Below are 7,096 nucleotides of genomic sequence, written 5' to 3'. Positions count from 1 at the left end.
AAGACAGATTTTTTAAAAAAATCCTCACTTGAAGATATGTTTAAAGAGAAGAAAGGAGGGAGGGAGAGAGGGAGAGAGAAACACTGATGTGAGAGAGAAACATAGATCTGTTGCCTCCCGTATGTGCCCCGACTGGGAATGGAACCCACAACCTGGGTATGTACCCAAATGGCCAGAACAAAAAGGAAAGCATGACTACATTAGTTCCATCGCATTAAGAAAAGGTGTGATAATACAGCTTAGGAGAAAAGCTACATCCTGGGAGATGACTTTGCTGCACAAACTAGGAGTTGCAGAAAGGCGAAGCTACGCTTGTGGGAAGCACTGATTAGGAGGCGACTGTACGTATCTAGGCCAGAGATGATGGCGGCTGGAAAGAGGGTGGCGGTGTGGCTCTGGGGCTGAATCCAGGGTTGTGCTTCCCATGAGCTGTAGGTAGTGAGCGATGAGTCGCCGAGGGGTACGCGCAGCTCTCAGCTCCTTATCCACATGGGTCAGGAGGGAGACCACCAGGCGGCCAAAGGGGGAGTGGCATGTGCCTTGCGTGGGCTCATGTAGAAGACCAAAGAACAGGCTCTCTTCCCCACACCAGGTCAGGCCACCCCATACTGCCCTTCTTGGCACCTCGAACTTCTACGAAAACGCACCCCATAGAGCAAGGGCGTCCCGTGAAGCCCGAAGCAGGGCCGAGAGCACTGCCCTCACGCTGACCGCAGGTGCGTGGCTGGGGGATTGGGAGCTGTCTTCTCCAGCCCTCTGCTACTCATCCTGGATTGCAAGCCAGTCCCTGGGTTTCAAAACAGGAAGCAGCCCAACTTGGGGCGCTGTTCTTCCCAGTGACTTCCCTTCCCAGCAGCCCCTCCTTCAAACAAAGAGGCGAGGCAGCTGTTCCGAGAAGAGTGAGACAACACCACCCTTCACACGGCTCCGGGGCAGGAGACAGGGAACTGGGAGGGACGGTGTGGCAGGGCTGGCGCAGGGCCCACTGCCACTGCGGGCACACGGGGCTCGAGGGAGCGAGACTCCCCCGGGGGAGAGGGACAGGCACTGGCCGCTGGACATAACGCTCAATGACCCTGAGAGGTGGACACTGTGTCTCTCGCTTGACAAGCTCAGTGTTCGTGAGGGACACATTCAGGACTCACACCCTGTTGCCAATGTTTTCCCTGTTGATCCGGGTGAACCAGAGGAAGAGCAGTCAGACCACCAGCATCTGAGAGCAACCTTGTAGCTCTGCACACACACACACACACACACACGTATGCACTTTGCATATTGCAGAGGGTAATGAAAACTTAGGGCTTATCAGATGCGCAGCTCTCCCATTTATCATGCCGATCCCGGTCGTAAATGAGGACCACCGAATTTCTCGGAGTCAGCATCCCTATTGGTTTCATCTTGTCCACCCGCAGGATGGCTCCCCCTCAGCATCTCACAAGTGGCAGGAGCTCACCGGACATTGCTTAGAGGAACTGACTGAGTGATATGTTGTGTGTGTGCTTCACAATTCATGGGAATGTAAAGGGAGCTGGGACTCCACGCGTTTTATTGCCTGTCTACATTAAAGAGCTTTTCAGAAGGGAGCCTTTTCTTTCACCTGCGAAGGGGGTGGTCAGCGTTAGTCTGAAGGGGCGTCAGGGCGCGATATCCGGCGCCTTTCTCAGAGGGGGCTTCGGGTCTAACACAGGCACCATGGGCTGCGGCCAAGCCCCTGATGATACCTTTCCATTTGGCTTTGGCGAGAGCCTGACCGAACACCCAGAGGCCTCTCCAGCTGACACGAAGGCCTGTCTTGCCAGAAACTACAGTTCCCGGCCATGAATCCATGTCCAGTCCCGACCACGCTCAGAATAGACCACTTGCTTGTAAAGATGTTGGAGGGAAATGGCCGGGGCTTCCGGTAACAGCCAGCGTGAGTGGGAAAGAGAAAGCATCGGGGGCCGGGCCGAGCGGAGAGGAGTGAGGGATCCTCGCCAATGGTTTCCCCCAAAGCAGATGAGATTTAAAAAACAATAATGACGGCGATCAGACACATAAAGTAGAAGAAAATGAAATGAAGTCAAATGCACAGAACTAGGTCAAGGTCATTCACTTCCTGGTTCATCCGGAGAGGGATTTCAAACAGCGATTCTTTGTTTTCAGTCTTTTCTAGGCGGCAAGACGTGACGGCAACTGAAGTCCGTCGGTGAACCCCAAAGAACTGTCCCTCCCTGTGCTGGATGCCCAGGAATCGCCCGGAGACCCCGCTGCTGTGTGAGCTGCCTGTGGGAGCCTGGTGCCCATCCTCGTACAACCGTTCACGCTGAGCGAACCAGAAAAATGTCAGGCCCTTCGCGAGGACGCACAGTGCAGTTTAATTAGAGACAGGGTGGGACCCCCCCCTCTCCCTCCTCCCTCCCTCCCTCCCTTCTTCCTCCTCTCTCCTCCCTCCTCCCTCCTCCCTCCTCCCCCCACATCACTGGAGCGCAGGGTTTCTTTGATGGGCTTGTTAAAATCATTTCACGGCAGCAGTTTTGTTCCCAGGCTAACCGAGCAGGCCCGCGTGGGTTATTAACGAGCGCAGCCAGCCTGGCGAAGGTGGGCGCCTCCTCTGCTTTTAAGACACGGAGGGGCTGAGCCACCTGGCTGTGCGATGACATTAGAGAGCCCGGCATGTGTGTCGGCGCGGGGCGAGCGCGGTGAGTAACAGCCCCTGGCTTGGAAAGTCTTCTGTGGCGTTGAGTCAGGAATTTTCCATGGGAGCCGAGCTGCCCAGGGGCAGCCGGGCAGGGGGCATCTCCCTTCCGTCGCGCACATTCTTCTGCTCGTCGCGGGGAGGGGAACATTACCGACGGGAACATGTGAGCGGCCCGTGCTCCCCGGGAGCGGAAACCTTGCGGCTCCCCCTCCTCGGGAAAATTCCTCTCAGAGACTGGAGAACTGTTCTCTGGACAGGGAGACAATCCATCACCGTTTCAAAATACTGGTCTGTCGCATTGGATCCCAAGCCCCCAGGTCTTTCTGGTGCCACTTGTCTTATCATATAGCTCCTGTGGCCATGCCCGCCGCGGGCCAGCCCTCTACCTGACGGGGAACCAGGCTCTGATTGCATAGGGAGGTCACCCCCCCAGAAGCGTCCATGGCTCCCCGTGGCCCATGAGGTAACATTTAGACATTTCAGCCTGACGTTCAAGATCACTCACAAGCTAGGGACAGACCCTTCCTGGCTCTGTCTCCCTTCCCAGGCCGCCCAGCCACATGGCAGGCTTCCGTAACGAGGCTCTTCCTTGGCCTTACACTGTCCTTTTCCAGCCTCACGCCCATCAGGGGGGCTGCTGCCATAAAAACAGGAAATAACAAGGTTGACAAGGACAGGGAGCCCCTGGAGCCCTGCGACCGTTGGTAGGAATGTGAAAGGGTGCGGCGGTTCCTCAAAAAGTCAAAAATAATTATCACATGACCCAGCAATTCCACTTCGGGGTAAATACCCCCCAAAATCGACAGCAGGGCCTCGAAGGGCTACCTGTACCCCACGTTTCGAGCAGCATTATTCACAATAGCTAAACATGGAAGCGACCCAAGTGCCAATCGATGGGTGAATGGATAAGCAAATGTGGTCTGCACATACAATGGCATCTTATTCAGCCCTACACACGGGGCAATTCTGACACATGCTACAACATGGATGAACCTGAGGATGCTATGCCAAGGGAAAGAAACTCGTCACACAACGGCGAGCACCGAACGTACAGAAAGCACATAGAGGAGTCAAAATCTTAGAAGCAGAAGGGTGGCTGCCAGGGGCTGGGAGAGGGTGGACTTGGGGAGCTGTTGTTTGATGGAGATAAAGTTTCAGCTTTAAAAGAAAGAAGGAATATGCAAATGAATGGCGGTGATGGTGGCACAAATGATGGATATATTTGATACCACTGACCTGTGCATTCAGAGCTGGTTAAGATGGCTGCCCTGGCTGGCGGCTCCGTTGGTGTATGGAGCATCGGCTCATGCACAAACATTGGCAGGTTCAGTTCCCGGGCAGGGCACAGAGCTAGGCTGTGGGTTCCATCCCTGCTCAGGGAGCTCACAGGAGCTCTCCCCCCTCCCTTCCTCTCTAAAATCAGTAAAAGCATCCTCAAGTGAGGATAAAACTAAATAGTAAGATGGAAAATTTTATGTTATGTGTATTTTAACACAATAAAAAGAATTGGTGGGAAAACAGACTGTCCTTCTCTGTGTCTGTTGGACAAAATTCCGAACGTTTTGTTTTCCATCTTTGGTGGCAAAGCTCAAAAGCCTTTCCTGTCGGGGCGTAAAGGCTGTGCAGGGGGGGCAGGGAGGCTGCTAGCAGCGCTGTGCATAGGTGCCTCGCTGCAGCATGTGCACAAGGGTGTGTGGTTCTGTGCGTGTCAATTCGCGCGTGTATGCATGTGTGTGTGTGTGTGTGTGTGCGTGCGTGTGTGTGCATGTGTGTGTGTGTGCGTGTGCGTGTGTGTGTGTGATATAAAACGGCCTTTTAAGCCATTTGCCCTTCAGGGAAGCCGGTGGCTCCCAGAGCTTTGCTACTCCAAAGCAGGGCTGAGGATCAGCCTCAGGCGGGGTTTTAGGGGAGATGCCCTCGGGGGAATCACCTCTGCACTAAAGTTCGGGAGCCCTGGCCTAGAGGCCTCAACTCACAGGGTCCCCTTTCATTCCTCCGTGGCAGGTGGTTGCCGAGTCAGCATGGAACTCGAAACATCACGCACATGTGGGCCTTCCCCCATTCAGTAGGTCTGGTGTTAGCCCTGACAAGGGCATGTTTTTAAGTCCACGGGGGAGTACGATGCACAGTTAGGTCGGGAGTGTTGCCCTAGCCCAGTGGTTCTTGAACTTGAATGTCGTGTCAGAATATCCCGGAAGGCTTGGTATTCCCAGCGGCTGGGTCCCACCCAGCATTTCCCATGCACAAGTATCCCAGTGACGCTCCTGCTGTGGGCGTGGGGACCTGGGGACCGCGCTCAGAGCCACTGGCTTAACTCATAGGAAGTATCTGCTGGGTGTGTAAATGGAAGGGAAGACTGAAAAAATCGATCCAAGAAACACCTAGGGCTTTACTTACCAATTGTATAACCAGCCATGCCAAAGGGCAGGGGTTGAAGACCATGCGCTCCTCCCACAGTCCTGGGGTGGGCGGGCTCAGCTGGGTCGGTGTCCGCTCCGCTCCACGCGGGGCATGTCGCCCAGGGCACGCGGGAGGCTGCCTCCGCCGGAAGCTTGGCTGCAGCTGCGGTGCCCAAGATGACCTCGGCCTCCCGGGCCCTCTCCGCGCCGCGGCTTCTCACCCAGGAGTCTAGCCCCAGCTTCTTGGAAGCAGCTGGCGTCCAGGAGGGAACACAGAAGCTGTCGGCCTTCCTTTTAAGGCCGGCTCTTGGAAGCCCCAGAAGGTCCCTGCGGCCACGTTCCCCAGACAGAAGCCAAGTCCCAAGGCCAGCTTCGCTTCAAGGGGAGGGAGCTAGACTCTGCTTCTTCGGGAGGCGCAGGAAAGCCTCTGTGACCCACCATATCGAGGGTGTTTTCTTTAAAGGACGAATTGAGAAACCTAATGAGAAATACCGGAAGTCCCATGCATCTGTCAGCTGTCCCATAGCAATGCCTACTGCAGCCTCTCTCTCCACGCGGGGCCTCCATGGCGGGACCCAGGGCTGGGCATCAGCTTTGCCCAGCGTTCCTGTTCAGTCAAGCTCTCCTTGGCATCTCATTTTTTTGGACTCAGGCATTTTTCCTGTTTCATCTTTTATGCCAAAGATGGAAGGGGATTCGGAGTATCGGCTTGTCGCTATGAAGAAGCACTCCCCAGAGCCTTCTAGAGCAGCGGCCGCCAACCTTTCGGACCTCACCAACCACCAGTGGTCCACAGACCACCGGTTGGCGACCGCTGTTTAGAGGACTCGGATGCTGAGGTAGTGAGAGCCCCAATTAGTGCAACAAAACACGGATGGATCTCTTAACCCTTGATCATCAGATGGAAAAAGAACTAACAAATTCTGGGGAATGAATGGAAAATTGAGTGACTGTGACAGGGGGCTCTACCCATGGTCCATTCAGTGGGGTGTTGTTATTAGTAATGCTATTATTTTAGTTTTTATTCCTTTAATAACAAAGAGCTCGAATAACCATACAATAACATCTACAGAGCCCCTTCCCAGGGGCATTGTCACACCCATCACCACCCATCAGGTATATCAGCCTCATCCTGCAGATGAGGAAACAGTTTCTGGAGGTTAGACATTGCCCAAGGTCAGGCATGATCACTACATAGCGGCTGGGATTCAAACCCAGGCCTCCCAGCCATGAACCTTTTCCGTGACTCTATTTCAGGAAATTCCTTCTAGAAAGGAACTGAACTGAACATCCTGTACCCGACACAGTAAGAGGAAACACAGTGTCAGTCAGACCTCCATTCCTTAAAGTGTGTGCTCAGATCCGCACATCAGTCTCCTGGGGGCACGTCTTAGAAAGGCAAAATTTTCGGCACTAATCCAGGGCCCGCATTTCAGCAAGGGCTCCGAGAGAAAGCTTGGGGAGTACTGACTGAGGGCTCAGTCTTGGAGTCGGACGGGCTGGGGTCCAATCCTGCCTTGGTCACTTACTAGCTGCATGACTCGGGCAAGAAATTCTCGGAGCTGCCGCCTCCTGACCTGTGAGACGGCGATGAAAAGAAGCACCTGCCCTCCCAAGGTCATTGTGAACGTTCCGCAGTTCCCTGCCCACCAAGTGCTTCGCCCGTAGTAAGTGTTCAGTAACTGTGAGCGACTGTTATTGAAAATAATCACCCTCCTGATCAGCCAGCCAAACGGTGCATGACTCTCCAACGGGAAAAGCAAAATCCTCCCCGCCCCTTCCCCCACCAAACTGCAATAGGAAGAGGAGACAGCACCTTTGCCCTTGCTCTTGGAGCAAGGACAGATGCACAGAAAAACAGACAAGCAAGCTTCTCGCGCGGAAACAGCCCCGCGGAGCCGCGCTCTCACAGGCCCTGTGGGCTGTGTGATGAGGTGCCACCGGGAAGAGGGATGCTCTGCAGCTCGTTAACTAACTGATGAGTCAGGGGCCACAGCAGCCGAAGCGTGGAGGAGGAAAT

The sequence above is a fragment of the Myotis davidii genome, unplaced genomic scaffold (assembly GCF_000327345.1).
Source record: "Myotis davidii unplaced genomic scaffold, ASM32734v1 scaffold399, whole genome shotgun sequence".
Classification (NCBI taxonomy): Eukaryota; Metazoa; Chordata; class Mammalia; order Chiroptera; family Vespertilionidae; genus Myotis; species Myotis davidii.
Note: the sequence above shows the minus strand (reverse complement) of the source record.